Here is a 20773-nt window from a genome sequence, read left to right as displayed (position 1 = left end):
CTAAAATCGGTGCTACAGGACAAGAAAAAAAAAATTTTCTCTCATTCGCAGCACCCACACCAGACACTCAGATGCCAACACGTGCTGATTAAAATCGCTGCTACAAAACAACACCACTGCTCTCACAGCACATACACCTGACATTCAGACGCCAACACGTGCCGATTAAAATCGCTGCTACAAGACAATAACAAAATTCTCTAACTCACACCACCCCAACCAGACACTCAGATGCCAACACCTCCTGATTAAAATCGCTGCTACAAGACAAGAACACTGCTCTCACAGTACCTACACCAAATATTCATCGGTGCTATAGGACAATAACAAAACCTCTCTCACAATATCCCCACCAGACACTGAGATGCCCATTAAAATCGCTGTTACAGGATAAGAAAAAATCTTCTCTCACACGCAGCACCTACCCCAGACCCCGAGATGCCAACACGTGCCCATTAAAATGGCTACTACAGAATAAGAAAACATCTTCCCTCGCTCACAACACCCCTACCAGACACTCAGATGCCAACACGTCCCGATTAAAACTGGTCTTACAAGACAAGAAAAAATCTTCTCTCACTCGCAGCACCCACACCAGACACTGAGATGCCAACACCTCCTGATTGAAATCGTGCTAGAACACAAGAAAACTGCTCTCACAGCATCTACTCCAAGAGACGCCAACATGTGCCGATTAAAATCGGTGCTACAAAGACAATAACAAAACCTCTCACTCACACCACCCCCACCAGACACTCAGATACAACAACTGTCCATTAAAATCGGTGCTACAGGACAAGGAAAAAATCTTCTCTCACTCGCAGCACCCACACCAGACACTCAGATGCCAACACCTCCAGATTAAAATCGGTACTACAAGACAAGAACATTGCTCTCACAGTATCTACACCAAATATTCAGACGCCAACACGTGCCGATTAAAATCGGTGCTTTAGGACAAGGAAAAAAAAAATCTTCTCTCTCACCACCTAACCCAAACAATAAAATACCAACACGTGCCGATTAAAATCGACGCTATAGGACAAGAAAAAATCTTCTCTCAGTCACAGCACTTATGCCAGACACTCAGATGCCAACACGTGCCCATTAAAATCGCTGCTACAAGACAAGGAAAGTTTTCTCACTCGCAGCACCTACCCCAGACACCGAGACGCCAACACATGCCGATTAAAATCCGTGCTACAAGACAAGAAAACTTCTCTCCTCACAGAACTCACACTGGACACTCAGATGCCAACACCTCCTGATTAAAATCGCTGCTAGAACACAAGAAAACTGCTCTCACAACATCTACTGCAGAGACACCAACACCTGCCGATTAAAATCGCTGCTACAGGACAAGGAAAAATCTTCTCTCACTCGCATCACCTAACTCAGACAATAAAATACCAACACGTGTCGACTAAAATCGGTGCTGCAAAACCAGAAAAAATTTCTCACTCGCAGTACCCACACCAGACACTGAGATGCCAACACCTCCTGATTAAAATCGCTGCTACAGGACAAGAACACCGCTCTCACAATACCTACACCAGGCATTCAGACGCCAACACGTGCCGATTAAAATCGGTGCTACAAGACAAGAACAAAACCTCTCACTCACACCACCCCCACCAGACACTCAGATGCCAACACGGGCTGATTAAAAGCGGTGCTACAGGACAAGAAAAAAAAATCTTCTCTCACTCGCAGCACCCATGCCAGACACTGAGATGCCAACACGTGCCGATTAAAATCGCAGCTACAGGATAAGAAAACATGTTCTCTCACTCGCAGCACTTATGCCAGACACTCAGATGCCAACACCTGCTGATTAAAATCGCTGCTAGAAGAAGACACACATGGTTTGCCTCACACACTGTACACCAACTCTGAAACCAAATGACCGGTCACCCAAAACTGAATTATACCAAACAAATACCTTCAGTGGGTCGCACGAGGTCCCCGGCTGCTCCCGCAGCGAGCCCAGTGAAGGGAGGAGTCCCTTCGCCAAAATCTCGAGGGCGCCCCAGGGAGTCCCTGCCTCCAGCGGAGTCTGCAGCCGAGCACAGGATGACTCCTGCCTGGCGGGCCGGAACTGATGCCGGGAAAAGCCGACGGTAGTAAAACCCGAGAGCCACAGGTCCTATTAAGCCGCTATTTCTTTATTACATCGCAGAACGAAAAGAGGACAACTGAACTAACACGCGCACACCCTCCCCCCTCACGGCTTCCCTTTTCTACAATTCGGTCATACATATTCATTGCGCAGTTTACATATTCACGAAGTACCGGAGACGGGGCGGTGTTCGATGTAAATCTCGGCACACGCCTTCTGACGCCTGCGCGCTTCTCTCTCGTGCTCGTCTCGGGTGGTCGTAGGGGATGAAGGCTCAGAGTCTTCCTCTCTCCGAACTGGTCCCCTCGCTCTCGGAGCATGCGCAGTCTCTCAGCACCGTCCCCTGGCGACAGCTCCTCATTGGCTGCCCGGCTGCTCGGCGTCCCATTGGTTGTCTATTGGTTACGCTTGGCTGCACCGCACGCTCTCCCATTGGCTGCCCCTTCCCGCCATCCCGCAGCTTTCCCATTGGCTGCCTCTGGGCACCTCCCCATTGGCTGCTCCCCGCCGACACGGCCGCTCCCTTAGCGACAGCCCCGGAACCTTAAAACTGCCCCTATTCAACTCTGGGCTTCAACTTTCCCTTATCAGTAGCAGCGCAACATCTTCTCCACAGCAACTTAACATCTTCCCTTATCGGGGCAACCGCACAACGCCAAAAAGACTCCCAGCGACGCAACCCCAACTGTGCTTCGCACAGAGACCCCGCCCGGCCCCCGCCGGCAGCGCCCCCGGCCCGTCCCCAGCCTCCCCTCTGCTCCAGGCTCCGCGCCCAGCGCCGAACGCCTTCGCCTCCCCCCGCGCCGCCTCCTCCTCGCCCCGGCGCTGCCGCTGCCGCCGCCCCGGGGCGCGGGGACCGCCTTGGCCGCCCCGCTCCGGCACCGGCCGCTGGGAGGGGGGAGGGCGGGGCGGCCCCGACCCGTGCGCGGGGCCTGAAAGGCGGCGGGGGAGGAGAGGGAGAGCGCGGCAGGGGCTGTGTCTGCACCGGGCCGGGCCCGAAGCTTGAACGGTATTTCTTTTGGACGGCCGAGAACACTGCGGGAAAGCTGGCCAAGAAAGCCCGAGCAGAAACCTGTTTGGGTGCTTTTAGAACAACCCCTTTCGCGGGAGCGACAACCCCGAGAGGCTGTGTGCTCCCCTGTGCTTTGGGACCTGCCTGACCCCCCTGGGGGGGCCCAGGCCCCTCTGTGAGGATTTTATCGCTTGGAGCAGGGGGGTTACCTCCGGGCAGCAGATAAAGAAAACATCGCAGCACCCTGCAGGAGAAAGTTGCTTCTTCCCACCTTAAAGCTTTTCCCTGGCAGCGAGAGTTTCCTTGAGTGGGCATTAAGGTTTTCCATCCTCGGTGTTTCTTGGAAGGTTTTCTACACCTACACTCTGCGTGTGTGTCTGTGTGTATGTCTGGGAGTCTCTGTGTGTCTGTATCTCTTTGTCTGTGTCTGTGCGATGCAGCAGTGGGGGGGCCCGGCCTTTGCAGGATGGCAGCTCCATGTCTGGAGAGATTTATTTCATTGAAAAACTGACAAGTAAAAACCAACCCAAGCCAAAATGCAGTGCTGGAAAAGGGAAACAAACACCACCCCCCAACCCTCCAACATCCCTTCTCTGGCCCCCTCTGCCTCCCACGCCCCAAAATAAAAAAAATACATAAATAAGTAACTACAGCCACTCCCCACCACCAACACAAAAAGAAATACCTCCCTTCACCCCACTATGGCACCAGTACGGGCCAGTATGAGACTAGTACAGACCAGTATGGACCTGTATGGACCAGTCTGGGACCAGTATGCACAACCATGGTACCAGTATGGGCCAATAGGGACCCATAGGGGCACCAGGACAGCACCAGGGTGGACCAGGACAGACACCAGTGACACCAGTATGGCAGCAGAATGGGCACCAGGGCTCCCAGTGCTCCCAGTATGGCCCCAGTATGGGCGTCAGGGCTTCCAGTGTAGGAGTCTCCAGTTCTCCCAGTATGGGGGCACCAGGGCTCCCAGTGCATCCAGTCCTTTCAGGATGGGGTCAGCAGTACTCCCAGAGCTCCCAGGATGGGGTCACAAATGCTCCCAGTACAGGCCCAAGGGTTCCCAGTATGGGCTTCAGTCACAGGGGCTCTTGGGGGTCCCATGGCTTCCCAGCCCCTCCCCCACTCTGGCAATGGGTGTTTCCAGCCCCTCCCCTCATGGAAACAAAGGGACCCTGGGACACTGTGGAACCTCATGGAATCACAGGGCCGTTGTGACTCTGTGGAACCTGATGGAACCAAAGAAACCCTGTGACACTGAGAAACCTCATGAAGTCAAGGGGACGTTGTGACATTGTGGAGCCTCATGGAACCAAAGGAATTCTGGGACACTGCAGAACCTGATGGAACCAAAGGAACCTTGGGAACCTGCGGAACCTCAGGGAACTGAAGGAGCCCTGGGACATTGCGGAACCTCGTGGAATCGAGGGGCCATTGTGCCACTGACAAGCTCTGTCACGGTTTAACCCCAGTCAGCAACTGAGGAGACGTTCGCTCACTCCCACACCAGCCAGAGCAGGGGCAGACTTGGAAGGATAAAAGCTGGAAAACTCCTGGGTTGAGATAAAAGACACTTTAGAGGGAGAGCAAAACTGGGCACACGAGCAACGAAAACCAAAGAATTAATTCAGCACTTCCTATGGGAAGCGGGTGTTCAGCCACCTGCAGGGGAGCAGGGGCCCATCCCACAGAATGCTTACTGGGGCAGACAAATGCCATCACTCCAAAACCTTCCTTTTCCTTCTTCTTCCCCTCACTTTCTATCCTGAGCATGATGTCATGTGGTCTGGAATATCCCTTGGGTCAGTTTGGGTCCCCTGTCCCAGCTGTGTCTCCTCACAGCCTCCCAACTTCCTTGCCAGCCTGGCCCTCCAAAAAGCAGAAAAGGCCTTGGCTCTGTGTGAGCCCTGCTCAGCAACAACCAAAACATCTCTGTATTATCAACCCTGTGTTCAGCACAAATCCAAACCACAGCCCCGTAGCAGCCACTGGGAAGAAAATCAACTCTACCCCAGCTGAAAGCAGCCCAAACTGTGACCAAAGTAGTTGTACTTTTTAAAAACAGAGTCTATGCAGCAGTGGGGAAAGATGCTGGAAAATTCTTTTAACTGTAGTACAATAGTGTTTGATCCCTACATCTGTCACTAATAGCCTTGTGCCAGCTCTTGCTTCCTTATTTCCCTATATCAGTTGATTAACATGGACTTGCAAATGCCTTAGTTTTGAGAACAAGGATTGTGTGTCAGAGCAAAGAATGGTAAGAGAAGTACATTATGACATGACCACATGTCTGAGATACTCTCACGGAGAAAAGATTCCTTGGAAGCTCCAGAACCATATTCAAGTAAGTCCATGAAGGTAATTAGTACCTCTGCATGTACTCAGGAAATGTAAGGAATATGTAACAGGAATGTCATGACTATTAATTTCATGACTCTAAAGTGGTCTGTGAGGTTGCTGGGTGTGCATGTTTTATGGAGCTATCTTCGTGCACCCAGCACTCTGAATGAAGTAATGTGGGCTTTCTAACCCAAAAAACTGGTTGGAGAGTTTGTTTCCCAGTTTTCGGTGCCAGAACCTCAAAGAACCAAAGGGACCCTGTGACACTGTGGGGGCTCATGGAACCAAAGGAACCCTGTGACACTGTGGGGGCTCATGGAACCCAAGGGACCCTGTGACACTGTGGGGGCTCATGGAACCCAAGGGACCCTGGGACACTGTGGGGGCTCATGGAACCAAAGGGACCCTGGGACACTGTGGGGGCTCATGGAACCAAAGGCACCTTGGGACACTGTGGGGGCTCATGGAACCAAAGGGACCCTGGGACACTGTCAGGAGCCTTGTGGTGCCCAGGGTTGAGGAATCCTGTGGGTGCAGGTGGCTCAGGGAGCAGCTGCAGTTGGAGCTGTGGGATGAGCTCTGGGTGAGTGGCCTCAGACCAAAGGCTGTGAGCTGCCGACCCTGGAGCAGCCAAGGGAGAGGACACTTGGAGACAGGGCAGGAGCCCAGGACTCAGCAGGAAGAGCAGTTTGTGTGCTTGGAGTGTGAGGAGATAAAACCTCATGGAGTTTTTTGTTGGGGGTCCTTCCTCAAGGCACCAGCTCAGCCTGTATCTGTGTTTCTTCACAAGAAATAATTTGTTTTACTGTTTTTGAGATATCAGAGACTCTGCCACTGGAAACCTGGGGTGGAAGCAGTGAGGAAACCTGGTCTGACTGTGAGAGTGGGGGGTGTGGGGAGTCACAGGGGATCCGTCGGGTCACTGGAGCTGCTGCTGCTGGGAAGGGGCCTGAGTGTCAGCAGTGCCAGTCTGGGCTGGTGGGAGAGTGACTGCCAGGGAGTCTTGGGAATGGGGAGCCTGGGAAGTTGCCTTAAGAGTGTGAGGGGGATCTCGTATGCAGAGACCCCCAGGAGCCCCCTGAGCCACTCTGCTCATGGCAAGAATGCAGAGAAGGCAGAGTTACTGAACACCTTTGCCCTGACAAGACCAGCCCTCAGGGATCTCTGGCCCGGGAGACCAGGCTATAGGAATGTTGGATGAAGACCTTGCCTTGCTCAAGGAAGATTGGGTCAGAGAACACCTCCAAAAACTCTACCCCCACAAGTGCTTGGGACACTTCATGACCTCCTGTCACCAAGGGGACCCTGTGACACTGTGGGACCTCGTGGTTCTCAGTCTCTTCCAAACGTTGTGTGCAACCACAGAGAGGCAAAACAGGGGAGCCTGAGCATGTTGATCCAAACTATTCCCATCTCACCTGAAGATGTCCCTGCTAACAGAGGTCCTGTGTGTTCCCTCTGCTCTCTGGCACTTGCATCCTTTGAGAGCTGCCCATCACTCCGGTAGCCAAGAGCACAGGGCGGGGGATCCCCTGGAGGGGGAGCAGAGACATCTTTCCTAGATCACCTTGCTCAGAGCCCCACCCAACCTGGCCTTGAATGTTTGCAGGGATGGGGCATCCACCACCTCCCTGCAAATGTCTTCCTGTGTTTCAGCATTCTCACTATAAAATAGTTCTTCTTTATCTCTAGTCTGAACTTACCCTTTTTTAGTTTAATTCCCTCACTCCCTGTCCTATTGTGACAATCCCTGCTGAACCCTTTGCCCACGTCTCTAAAAAGCTGCCTTGAAGTACTGGAAGGCCCCAAGGAGGTCTCCCCACATCTTTTCTTCTGCAGGCTGAAGAGCCCCCACTCTCTCAGCCTGTCTCCATCCGAGAGGTGCTGCAGCCCTGGGATCCCCTGAGTGGCCTCCTCTGGAAGTGCCCAAGAGGTGCGTGTCTTTGCTGTGCTGAGGAGCCCATGGAGCTGCAGGAGATGCCAGGGCTGGCAGGGGAATCCCCCCAAGCCATTGCCAGTGTGGGTGGGTGCGTTGCAGACAGCCAGAGGAGCCCAGAGCTGGAGGCAGCACTGCAGGAGGGGTCTCAACTGAGTGGAGCAGTGGGGCAGAACCCCCTCCCCTGCTGCCCACGCTGTGGGATGAGCCCAGGACACGGGGGGGGGGGGGGGGGGGGGGGGGTTGTGGGCTGTGAGTTCCCACTGCTGGTTCACATCCTGCTTTTCATCCCCCACTATCCCCATGGCCTTGGATGCAGGGCTGCTCTCCATCCCTTCAGCCCCGAGCCTGTCCCTTGAGATCTGGGGGCATTTGACACCCACTGGCTCCTTTGATCCCCTTTCCCATCCCTCCCAGAGCACAGGGAAGGACTGAGGGGCCTTGACTGATTGTCCCTGACCCTCCCCTGCCCCGACACCAAGCTGTGCTCCTTGGGGACGGTGCTTGGACAGCCCCAGTCAGACCCTGTTTCCTGCTGTGCCCCCAAACCACCGGGTTACCCAGGGGACGTGGGAACACACATGGACACGGGAAGGCACCCGTGGATGTGGGAACACACACACACAGACAGACACAGAGCATTTGTTTTGCTGCAGGGGTTTATTGATTATTGCAGGGAAATTGCCAGGGCACCCAGGGGATCAGGGGGGTCCTCCAGGGATGATCATCTCCTCATGCCGCTGGAGGGGGACAGGACACGGGTGTCACCACCACTTCCAGTCCTGAAAGACAGAGCCCCAAACCTCACCCCCGGTGTCCACTGGGACATGGGAGGGGCCTTGTCCCCACCCCATCTGTCTGCAGGTAGCTGGGGCAGGAGAAGGGAATTGGATGCTGAGATCCATGTGGCCCCCAGAGCCCCTGAGCCCGGGATGCTCTGACACCTCCCCGAGCCCCTCCCTGCCCTCCCGCTGACCCTGGGGGTCTGCAGAGCCCCCAGTGCAAGGCAAGGCTTGGGGGCAGCTCTGTCCAGCTGCCCCGGGACACGGAGCAGGGACAGCCCCCTGCGTGTCCCTCTACTGTCCCCAAGCTCTGCCCACTGCAGAGGGCTCAGGGACCCCCCAGGACCCTGTCAACCTCCTTTGGGGGGCTGAGGACCCTCCGATATTTCTCACCTGGACATGCAGAGAGGCAGCCGAGCGTCACTGGCGCTGCAGCTCCACCTGGTCAGCCACAGGGGGCTGGGGACAAAGGCAGGGTTAGAGACACACTGGGCTTTACTGGGACACACTGGGATGTACTGGGACACACTGGGCTGTACTGGGACACACTGGGATGCCGGGGAGGGTCGTGGCCATGAGAGGGGAGGGTCTGGGCCCAGCAGAACTCGGGGTACCCACCTCAGACCTCTTCACTCGATGGACATCCATGCCTCCCTGGAGAGAAAGCGTGAGGTGTCACTGGTCACTGGGGTGTCCCCAGGCCCAGGAGGGATGGGGGGACTACATTTCCCCCCATTTCCCACACTGGGGACATCCCAACTCCAGGACTTACCCCAACACATCCACCTCCTCCTTGTCCTGCGATTGGCTGGGGAAGGAGAGCAAAGGTTTAAGCAGGATTGGCCCCTGTGGGGCTGGGGGAGGGACACGGGTGTCCCCAGCCCCCCCAGCCCATGGTTGGCCCCAGTCTGAGGGGGAAAATCGCTTCTGCTCCCCCCAGGCCCACTGCACCCAGTTTCCCCCGGGATCCCTGTTGCTGCAGGGCCCAGGGTGGGGATGGAGACAAGGAGAGCCAGGGGAATTCAGGGCCTGCAGGGAGGGTGGAGGGGGGAGGAGGAGTGGACCCAAAGAGGGTGAAGTGGGGGCAATTGGGGATCCCAGAGGATGGGCATTGGGGTGTGGAAGGGATGGGACTGTGGGGGATGTGGGGGAGGAGGAAGGGATTCCAGTGGAGGGGACCCAGGGAATGAAGCAGGGCAGGGGTGGGGCAGGAGAAATGGGGAAGGGGAGAAAACTGGAAGGGACTGGGAGGGGGTTTGGGACTGAGGGGTCAAGGAAGGGGATTTCTGGACACGAGTGTCATGGGCAATTTGAAAGGGAAAGGATTAGAGGAGAAAGAAGGGAAGAAATGGTGTAGGAATGATGCCCTGTGTGTGTGTGGTGGGGTGGACTGGGGTGTGTGGGAATAGAGTGGGGGCCCTGAGGAAGGGGCCTCCCCGGTGCACACTGGGGTGGACTGGGGAGCACTGGGATGCTCTGGAGGGTGGTGGCCACCAGAGGGGAGGGTCTGGGCCCAGCACAAGCCCTGGTACCCACCGGGCCGCCGATCACGCCAGCCTGTAGAGAGACAAGGAGACGTCACTGGTCACTGGGGTGTCCCCAGTGCCAGGAAGGGATGGGGCCCAAAGTGTCCCCCAGTTCCCACACTGGGTGCCCCCCAACTCCCAGACTTACCTCCCCACATTGGACGCCGCCGGCCTGAACGGGCTGCAGGAGGAGAGCAAAGGCTTGGTTGGGATTGGCCTTGTGGGGCTGGGGGGACACGGATGTCCTCACCCCCTCCAGCCCCGACTGCCCCCCGGGCTGAGTGGGGCTCTGTGGGATTGTGGCTCCCAGGCAAGTTGGGGACAGCAGTGCAGGGGGAAAGGCAAGGGATCAAGGGCAAAGCCTGGAGGAAAGGCCCTGGGAATGGGCCATGGCAGGGCATTTCCCAGTAGGTGCCACTTCAACCTGGCCAGGCCTTGTCCCACTTGAGCCCAGTGTGGAGCTTAGGCCTGTTTGTCCTCCTTGGACTCCAGTGGGGCTTGGTCCAGTTCCACCCAGTTTGGGTTGGGCCTTTGCCTTGGCTGGGAAAGAGAGGAGATGGTGGGGAGATGCCCCAGGGGACCAAGAGGATGGGATGGGGAGGCCCAAAAAGGTGGGATTTGGGGTCAGAAAGAGCAGGAAGCGGTGGGACTGTGCCAGGAGGGAGCTGGGTGCAAGCATCCCGTGTGGAAGCGGAGCTGCAGCAGCAGGAGATGAATTGTAGGAAGGGGAAGGAGAGAGGGAATTGTGACTGGAAGAAAGTGACCTGGCCCAGGGCTGGGGGTGCTGGGGAGTGCTGAGGGAGCCCCTGGATTGGGAAGGGGCCCATCCCTGAGCCCATGGCCGTGGCATGGGGGCCTCACCTTGGCATCTGCCGGGGGGCTCAGCAGGATGGTGAAGAGCAGGGCCACGCTGAGCACAGCGACCTTCATCTTCCTCTGGGCCTGGGCAGCGCTGGCTGAGGCTGCACAAGGGCAGGAGCACATTTATCCCTGCCGGGACTCCTCCCTGCCCCCTCCCTGAGAGCCCCCGGGGCAAAGCCCGGCTGGGCACAGCCCCCAGCCCTGGCCACAAGCCCAGCCCTGGCACAGAGTCCATCCCACCTGCGGCACCCATCCAGCCACCTTCCCCGGCATCCCTCCAGCTTCCTGCACGGGGCAGCTGCCCCTGGAAGGGCCCAGGCCCCTGGGGGTGCCAAGGGGGTGGGCAGGGAACTGAAAGCAGCTGCATACCCTGTGGGGACAATCCCATACAACACAATCCATCCTCCAACGACCCCCAAAGCCTGATCCCCCCATGTCCTCCTGCCCATCCCTTCCCAGAGCTTTCCCTCTGGGACACCCCAGAGCTCAGCCCAGCCCCAAATCCGGCGTGTCTGAGCACAATTGTCCCTGTTCCCACTCCAACCCCTTGGCTGAATGGGGGGCTGGCACTGACCCCCTTCTTGGGGCACCAGGACCCCGGGATCAGGGAAACAGGGAGCTGGGAGATAAAGGGGCTGACGGGCAATGGGCACAACCGGGTGACTGGGATCTCCAGTCTGGGCAGGCACTGGGGAGCACTGGGCAATGCTGGCCCTGGCACACAAGGGCTGGGCCCAGGGAAGTGCTGGGGTGGTGGCAGTGCCCAACTCCAGCCCATTTGCGGGCACTGCAGCCCCCAAGTGGTGCAGGCCCAGCCAAACCCTCCCCGAGCAGAGCCCAGAGGGGCAGATGCCCTTTGCTGGCCCTGCCCCTGTCCCAGCTGGGCACACCGCGTCCTCCCGCATCAACCGGGCCCCGCTCTGCTGAGCTGGCCCAGGCAGGGGGGACCAGGGACTGGCAGCCCAGCAGGGCTCTGGCTCCACACTGGGCTGGCCCTGGGACACAGCTGCCCCAGTGCTCCTGTCCCCAGGGATGGCCCTGCCCTGCCCTGGGCCCAGCGCTGTCCCTCAGCAGGATGGCACCTTCCCACCCCACTCTCCCTCCCTCCCTACCTGCCTCAGAGACCCCTCTGTTCTGGGACCCCCGTGGGCAGAGATCAAGGACAGGCACTGAGCGGGGGCTCCCGGCACCTGACACAGCCTCAATTCTCCACTCACCTTTGGCCACATTTCCACAACACCTTCCATCCTTACGGGCCCCTGACCAGACACAAGAGACCATTGTGGGGAAGCTGGGAAAACATCTCAGGTCAATGACTTGACTCTTTACCTTGGATTTTCCCCAGGAGCCGGCAGTGACCTGGAAGATTTTCCTGGTACCCCTTTCTGCTTCATGCCTCGTTTGTTGGATAATTGAGGAATGTTGACTGAGGAGGGGCCCAGCGGAGGTGAAACCGCTCAAGAAGGAGGCATTTACAGCCCCTCAACACCAGTGATCCCACTCTGGACCATCCAAATTGTGGGAGCAGCCACTCATTGGAAGAGGGAAATGTCCCCACTTTGGTGTTTGCGAGAGAGATGGACGAGAGACGTGAACAGGGTACCTGAGGTGCAGCTGATCCCCCTTGGACTGTCTCCTTCCTTCCCCCTGAGCAGGGTTGGGAGTACCTGGGGAAATTCCTCTTGTTCCTGCAGTCCCTCCTGTGGGATTTTTCCCACCCTCTGGTTACAAATGGGTTTTGGGCCTGGCCGTTCTCCTCAGGGAGGTGTTGTGGTGACTCACAGAGGGAAAGGGAAGGAGAAAAGGGGGCCCTGTTCTCCCCACATTTACATCTCCCTTCCCAATTTCCTGGTGCCCACGGCTTCCCAGAGCAGCTCAGTAGCTGCATGAGAGGGGACACCAGACTCAGCAGGAGGTCTCTGTCCTGTTGTCCTGGTTTTGACTGGGATAATGGACTGGTTTACAGTCACTGCCCACAAAAGGGACTTGTCTCAGCACAGAATCCTGGAATCATCGACTAATTTGAGTGGGAAGGGACCTTAAAGCTCATCCCGTACCACCCCCCTGCCACGGGCAGGTCACCTTCCACTAGCCCAGGTTGCTCCAAGCCCCGTCCATCCTGACCTTGGACACTTCCAGGGATCCAGGGACAGCCACAACTTCTCAGGGCAACCTGTGCCAGGGCCTCCCCCCTCACAGGGAAAACTTTCTTCCCAATATCCCTCTAAGCCTGCCCTCTGTCAGTGGGAAGCCATTCCCCCTTCTCCCATCACTGCAGGTCCTTGTCCAAAATCCCTCGGCAGCTCTCTGGGAGCCCCTCGAGGCACTGGAAGGGGCTCTAAGGCCTCTCTGGAGCCTTCTCTTCTCCAGGTTGAACAAACCCAATTGTCCCAGAGCAGAGGGGCTCCAGCCCTCAGAGCATCTTTGTGGCCTCCTCTGGATCCACTCCAACAGGTCCATTCCTCCTGGTCTGGGCCCCCAGAGCTGGAGGCAGCACTGCAGGCGGGGTCTCACCTGAGGGCAGCAGAGGGGCACATTCCCCTCCTCCCCTGCCCCCGGGATGAGCCCCGCACACGGGGGGTTTCCGGGCTGGTTTGTGTCCCATTTGTCACCCACCAGCACCCCCAGAGCCCTCTCCCAGCAGGTTCTTCCATCCCTTCCTCCCCCAGCCTGCACCGATCCCGGGGGTTGCCCTGACCCGACTGCACCACCTTGGTCTTGTCCAACCTCAGGAGATTCCCGTGTGTAATGGGAAACGGGGGGAAGGGGAATTCACCCGACTCTTGGAGATTTGTTTGTCTGGTGGTGCCCCAGGGAAAAACAAAACCCTGTCAGACCCATCTAGTCTGTCCCATATTCCACCCAGGAACCCTCCTCCAAACAGATCCACAATGAGGTGGGGGGAATTCCAGGGCCCTTTTTGGGCACTGGCACGTCACAGCCAGAGGAAAACCCCTCAGTGGATATTTCCACCAGTTACTCCGGCATCCTCCGTGACATCTCATCCTACCTCTGTGACATTACATCCTCCCTGTGACATCACAACTCCTCTATGATGTCCTCTATGATGTCACAGTGGAGGATGTGATATCACAGGATATGATGTCTTATTCATCAGATGACATCATATCTCTCCTGTGATGTCACATCCTCCACTGTGACATCACATCCATGCTGTGACATCACATCTTTCCTGTGACATCACACCTGTCTTGTGACATCACATCCTCCTCTGTGACATCACCTCCTCTTCTGTGTGATGCTGTGGAATGTTGGTGCTAACGAAATAACTCCAGAGCAGTTAATTAGGGGTGAGATAAGGAAAGGGTTTAATTGTGCCAAGGCAATGGATGTTAAAAGACACACGCCGCTGTGCTCCAGATGGTCCATTTTATAATATTGTCTGTCCAATCCCAAGTGTGTCCACCCCGTAGCCTTTCCTCTGGTCCACCCCGGGTCCACCCCCTGAGAATTGAGTCTGCGGTGTATTTTGGGACCACCTCTTCATCAGTCTCATCATCTTCAGAGCACAGAGGGTATATAGTCACCTAGTTCTTGACTCCCTTTTGTTGTTCAGACCCTGATACGGCTATTCTCTAAACAACCTAGGCCTTGCCTTGACAAGAGACTAAATATTGCCACTGAATTCAGGGGTAGATTTGATATAGGGAGCATAGAATGAGGTAAGAGGGTTAAGGAATGTGTAAACTACTTATAATACAGGGAAAGGGAGTGAGGGATGCTGCTTTTAAAATCTACTTCTACTACTTATAAAACTTCTAAAACTTATAAAAATTAGAAAACCAAAAACTATAAAGGGGCTTAAGGCATCAGTTACATCACATCATTCCTGTGCCATCACATCCTCCTCTGTGACATCACATCCCTCATATGACATCATATCTCTGGGCCCAGCGCTGTCCCTCAGCAGGATGGCACCTTCCCGCCCCACTCTCCCTCCCTGCCCACCCGCCTCAGAGGCCCCTCTGTGCTGGGACCCCCGTGGGCAGAGATCAAGGACAGGCACTGAGCGGGGGCTCCCGGCACCTGACACAGCCTCAATTCTCCACTCACCTTTGGCCACATTTCCGCAACACCTTCCATCCTTACGGGCCCCTGACCAGACACAAGAGACCATTGTGGGGCAGCTGGGAAAACATCTCAGGTCAATGACTTGACTCTTTGCCTTGGATTTTCCCCAGGAGCCGGCAGTGACCTGGAAGATTTTCCTTTTGCCCCTTTCTGCTTCGTGCCTCGTTTGTTGGATAATTGAGGAACGTTGACAGAGGAGGGGTCCAGGGGAGCTGAAACTGCTCAGGGGTAGCATTTACAGCCCCTGCACCCCAAGGGGATGTGATTGCCTCCACCACAGGGAATTCCATCTCATCCTGGGCACCTCTTCCAATGGCAGTTTGCAAGATCTTTCTCAAAGCCATTCCTGTCCTTCCCTCTCTGCAGGAGACACCTCCAGAGGCTGAGGACTGCTGCCCCCTCCAATTCCTCACTCCTGGCCCCAGCATCCGGCATCTTCCTTAATGTTGGAGGCCAAGGCATGGAGGGTACCCTGAACCCGTGACACTGAGCTGAGCGGGGCAGGTGACACACCTGAGGGATGGGATGGCATCCAGGGGGACCTGGACAAGCCAGAGAAATGGTCCCAGAGTGTGGAGACAGAGATAAGGCTAAAAGTTAACATAGAAGAGGAATTAGAGAGGAAAACCAGCTGCTACTTCCCAGCAGACAGCAAAGAGACTCCAGCTGTCACTTCCCAGCTGGGGTAAGGTCACAATGCCCCACAAAGCTCCCCAGGCAGCCAGAAACAATTGTAGCACTTCTCAGTAGAAACCCTCAAACTCCTCCTAAACCTAAAGAAAGAGCATAAAAGAGAGTTGGAAATGGGGAAAGAATTGGAGGGAGATTTCCACTGAAACTTCTGGGATCAACAGAAGGGTTGAACATGCCTTCCTCCTCCTCAGGGACGCCTGTGCTGGGTGGGAAGTGTCAGCTCTGCGTGTTAGTCACTGCTTGGAAGGACTAGAGCTGGTTTTTGCTTCCTAATGTATTTGTGGATTGATTTGCTTTAGAGGTTGTGCTTTGCTTTGTTTTAACAACAATTTTGACGTTGTTCAAAGTGTGTTTTTCAAGCCAGACCCTGTCCCTGACCACCAGGAACCTTTAACCTGTGCCAATTTGTATTAAAAAAGAGTGTTATTCCACAGACTGTTGGAGGGAGTCCTTTATAAAAGTGCTGCCAGTTTTGTTGATGCCGGAGTAACTGGTGCAAATATCCACTGAGGGGTTTTCCTTTGGCTGTGACATGTCAATCCCTAAAAAAGGGCCCTGGAATTCCCCCCACCTCATTGTGGATCTGTTTGGAGGAGGGTTCCTGGATGGAATATGGGACAGACTGAGGTTGGACAAGACCAAGGTGGTGCAGCCGGGTCAGGGCAACCCCCGGGATCGGTGCAGGCTGGGGGAGGAAGGGATGGAAGAACCTGCTGGGAGAGGGCTCTGGGGGTGCTGGTGGGTGACAAATGGGACACGAGCCAGCCCGGAAACCCCCCGTGTGCGGGGCTCATCCCGGGGGCAGGGGAGGAGGGGAATCTGCCCCTGTGCTGCCCTCAGGTGAGACCCCACCTGCAGTGCTGCCTCCAGCTCGGGGGGCCCAGATCAGGAGGAATGGACCTGCTGGAGTGGATCCAGAGGAGGCAACAAAGGTGCTCTGAGGGCTGGAGCCCCACTGCTCTGGGGACAGGCTGGGACAATTGGGATTGTTCAGCCTGGAGAAGAGAAGGCTCCAGAGAGGTCTTAGAGAGGCCCCTTCCAGTGCCTCGAGGGGCTCCCAGAGAGCTGCCGAGGGATTTTGGACAAGGACCTGCAGTGATGGGAGAAGGGGGAATGGCTTCCCACTGACAGAGGGCAGGCTTAGAGGGATATTGGGAAGAAAGTTTTCCCTGTGAGGGGGGAGGCCCTGGCACAGGTTGTCCTGAGAAGCTGTGGCTGCCCCATCCCTGGAAGTGTCCAAGGCCAGGCTGGACGGGGCTTGGAGTAACCTGGGCTAGTGGAAGGTGACCCTGCCCATGGCAGGGGTTGGCACGGGATGAGCTTTAAGGTCCCTTCCCACCCAAACCAATCCATGATTTCATGATTCTGTGCTGAGACAAGTCCCTGTAATGGGCAGTGACTGTAAACCAGTCCATTATCCCAGTGAAAACCAGGACGACAGTGTCATCGATGAAACGAGGCTATCAAATTTAGGTTACAAGGTAATAAAAGTATTTATTAATGCCAACAAGCAAAAACGGCCAGCCGGGCGACCGGAGGAAACCTCAGTTCCTGCCGCGTCCACGAAAAGGGGAACAGAAACAGCACCAGTTATACCCTTCAAAAACCACCTCCCCCCCAAAGTCACGTCATCCCCTCATTGGTGGGGGTTTCGCGGGCTGCATCCTGCTTGGTTCTCTCTTCGCGGGCAAACGTGGGGTTGGTTCCTCCTTTCGCGGGCAATTGCTGTTACCGAGGGGTGCCCACCAATGATTTCAAAGTCCTTAGTCTCTATGGGTCCAGGGTCCTGGAATTTTCCATCAGGATGACGGTTGATCACCAGGGTTCCTCGTGGTCAGCCCCTCCATCTTGGTCCCTATTTATATGCTTAGGCAAAACCGTTTTTAGATCGTAAAGTGCTAAATCATTATTGCGTTGTGTTAGTCATCCGCAGCAAACAGAACTTTGTGGTTTAACATTGCATAACAATCAAACCTATGATTATTAATCGGGCAGTTAATACAATATAGCAACCTTTATTAATTCTCACAATTGATCAGCAAATTTCCTTGATTTTACTTATCACAATCCCCCCTCCTAATTTCCTCGTAAATTTGCTGATCGAATTCAATCACAGCCTCTCTAGCTATCTCCAATAGAGAGGCTTGATCTTCCTCAGAAGATCCCCCACTCATATCCTCGTATTGTTGTTTTACTGTCAGTAACTGCACAGTTTCAACTCTGTTTTTGATAAAATTCATAACTCTGTTTAAAATACAAGGTCCAAAAATCAGCGTCGCACACAGCATTAACACAGGTCCTGCTAGGGTTGAAATCAATGTTGTTAGCCAAGGGAACTGATTATGCCAGCTGTCCAACCAATTGTAGGAGGTGTCTCTTTCCCTTTTTCTTTGCATTATTCCCTCCCGCAATTTGGTCATAGACTCTTTGATAACCCCCGAATGATTGGCATAAAAACAACATTCTTCTCCTAAGGCCACACACAAGCCTCCCTGTTGTAGAAAGAGTAAGTCCAGCCCCCGTCTGTTTTGTAAAACTACCTCGGATAAAGAATTTAGAGATGTTTCCAGATAGGAAATAGATTTTTCTATTCTATCCAGATCTTCGTCCACCGCTGCCCTTAAGGCAGTCAGCCCATGGCTATGCTGGACTAAAGAGGTAATTCCAGTACCTGTGGCTCCCAACCCCAGAATCATTGCTATGGTTACACTTATAGGTTCTCTTTTCTGTATCTTATGCTTACTCATTTCCCACGATTCTAATACTGATTCCTCGGACCGATACAACATATGGGGTAAAACAGTTATCTGAATACAAAATTCATTGTTCTTTTCAAACACGAGTAGAGACACACACAGAACTAAACCAGATTTCGAACATATCCACCATCCACCCTGATACGGTATAGCCCATTTGTTTTTCCCTTTCTTTAATTCATTTATTTCAGTGCTACATAATTCAGTGCTGTCTGGAGGAACACGCCCAATGCAAATCCCTTGCCCACTGACCTGTGACATCGTGAGACCTACGTTCCTCTCTCCCCATCTGCATTGGCTCGGATCATCCTCCGTGCTTAAACTGAAAGTTTGATTCAGTCCTATTCCCTCGTAAAAGGGAGGTCTCACGTCATAACACAGCCAACAAGATTCGGTCATGTCTGGGTCAGTGTAGTTTATAGCTCGGTAGGAAGCCTCTACCATATTTAGTAGAGTTTCGGTTCCTCCTGGTACGACCTTTTCTTTCTCACTTAGTTTAGTAAGAGGAACTTGTGTGGCTTTGGGTTGTTGTGGCATTGAATCAGCAGAGATTACCCGTACTTTCTCTTTCTCTTTGTCTCTCATGTTATCCCGGGATGCTTTCATTTCTAAATTGGGTCCTAGAGGCTGAGAATAGACAGTTAGTGGCTGTTTCTTTATAGTTACATACTCTCCTGGGTCTGCATAGAGTCTATCTAATCTGACTCCCCAGGTTCGTCCTGTTAACCATCCTCTATCTTCATGATTTAGGACCTGCACCTGTAGATATTCACAGTTGGATGGGTCATTAGGGAGCACAAGTCCTCCAAATTGAGGCGGCTGGCAATGTGGGGGTCCCCACTGCACTCTGAGATACCTGTCGGGTCTCTCAGGTCTCCATGCCAGAGCTATGGTCTCACATCCCCAATACCCACAGTGATAGTGTCCTGGGTAATTACAGTACGATTTCCCTGCGTTGGAGGTTGGACACCAATAAGTAGCTCCCTTAATTACCGTGATAGAGGGTTTACCTCCTCCTTTGCCGCATCCCTGAGGTATACTATCAATCAACAAGTCACACACTGTTACGTTAAACCTTGGACTTGCAGCTGTTATCACCTTACGAACCACTACTGTACCTTTAGACCTAGTCAGAGTCCACTCGAATGGTTGGTGGGCATCTCCCAGAGATCCTACTAACACAATTACAAAAACAATTATCCAATTTTGCCCCATTTTGTCTGAGTCCTCTCTTTTACCCTTTGTCAGTGACCTTTCCTTCCGAGTCACCTCTTCCCCACACACTTTATCCCTCTGCCTTCCTCCGTCTGTTCCTTTGCAGGGAACAATGAGGACTCAATTATCTTCTCGGCAGCAGTGATATTCTTCAGGGGATAGACTCATTCCACCTAATTATTTCCCACCGATTCGGGATGGGACTCTTCCACGTTCAAATTTTGGATTCTGTCAATCAACCCCAGTAATTCGATATGTCTTCTCCGATTTGGTTTCATCAATTTCCAAGAAAATCTAGTTGGGCACAACTCTGTCAGTGCCCTAGTCCAATTAGTCTCATATATTTCCCAGGTCTCTGGAACCAGCCACTCCCAACCGCAAAATACTCTCAATATCTCAGCGTTTGCAATTTGTTCCCTTATGGACTCTGTAGTACTGTTTCTACACTTAATGCAATATGCTTGTCCCTTTATCGAGACACAACGCCACTTTCTGCTACACCTTTTACACTTGCACACAACCCAACCAAAATGAGTAGAGTCTGGATGTTTTATACAAGGTATACCGTGTGGATTTTGTTCTTCTGGTATATTGGTCTCTACCTCGCAACAAAAGGGTAACACAACTTGAGTCCCAGCAATTTTATATAGTCCCGAGCCTCCTGTTTGTTCAGGTAGCCTCTCGAGGCTCCAGGAAGCGAAGTTCACCTTTCTCAAAATCTGTCCCTCGGGTATCTGAAAGAAACTATAAAGGCTAGATCTTACGCCTTCTCCATCAAGATTCATCAGTCTGCTCTACTCTCTTGATTTTCACTCGCAAGTCTCCAGGCTTGGATGCGACTCTCCACTCACGGTCGGTTACAGGTCCTTTAACTCGGGAGGCATGCGTCCATCCTCGCTCAGCTGTCCGGACTGCAGTGTCTGTAGTGAGGAGAACGACAAAAGGCCCCTCCCACCGTGGAGTTAAAGATGTTTCTTTCCAGGTTTTGATTAATACCCTTTCTCCTGGCTGGAATTTATGTATACTCATATCTAAAGGCGGTCTCTGAGCCACCAACCCCTTTTTCCTTAGCTCATGCCTTCTTTTCATTAACCCAATGATATATTCCTGAAGGACAGTGTCCTCTACTTTTGGGTGATCCATAGGAGCCCCAAAATCATATGACATACCATACATCATCTCGAACGGCGATATACCTGTGTCCATCCGAGGTTGAGTCCTGATATATAGCAACGCCAAGGGGAGACACTTGACCCAGTTCATTTTGGTCTCTAGCATTAACTTTGTCAGATGCTTTTTGATTTCACCATTCATCCTCTCCACCCTTCCCGAGCTCTGTGGATGCCATGGAGTGTGGTATTCCCATTTGGTCCCTAATAGTTCCATTACTTCTCTAATTATCTTCGAGGTAAAGTGGGTCCCTCTA

The 20773-nt window shown here is 53.9% G+C and overlaps 1 long non-coding RNA gene across 1 annotated transcript; it reads right to left on the bottom strand.

Moving 5' to 3' along the window:
* Positions 1–204: 204 nt before the first annotated feature.
* Positions 205–1838, bottom strand: LOC116779951. The gene is made up of 3 exons (XR_004354262.1): positions 1575–1838; positions 1155–1332; positions 205–291 (listed from the first exon to the last, which is right to left on the bottom strand). It is a non-coding gene; the product is annotated as an uncharacterized LOC116779951 (long non-coding RNA).
* Positions 1839–20773: the final 18935 nt, after the last annotated feature.

The sequence above is a fragment of the Chiroxiphia lanceolata genome, chromosome 33 (genome assembly GCF_009829145.1).
Source record: "Chiroxiphia lanceolata isolate bChiLan1 chromosome 33, bChiLan1.pri, whole genome shotgun sequence".
NCBI lineage: Eukaryota > Metazoa > Chordata > Aves > Passeriformes > Pipridae > Chiroxiphia > Chiroxiphia lanceolata.
Note: the sequence above shows the minus strand (reverse complement) of the source record. Positions and strands in the feature narration are given on the sequence as shown.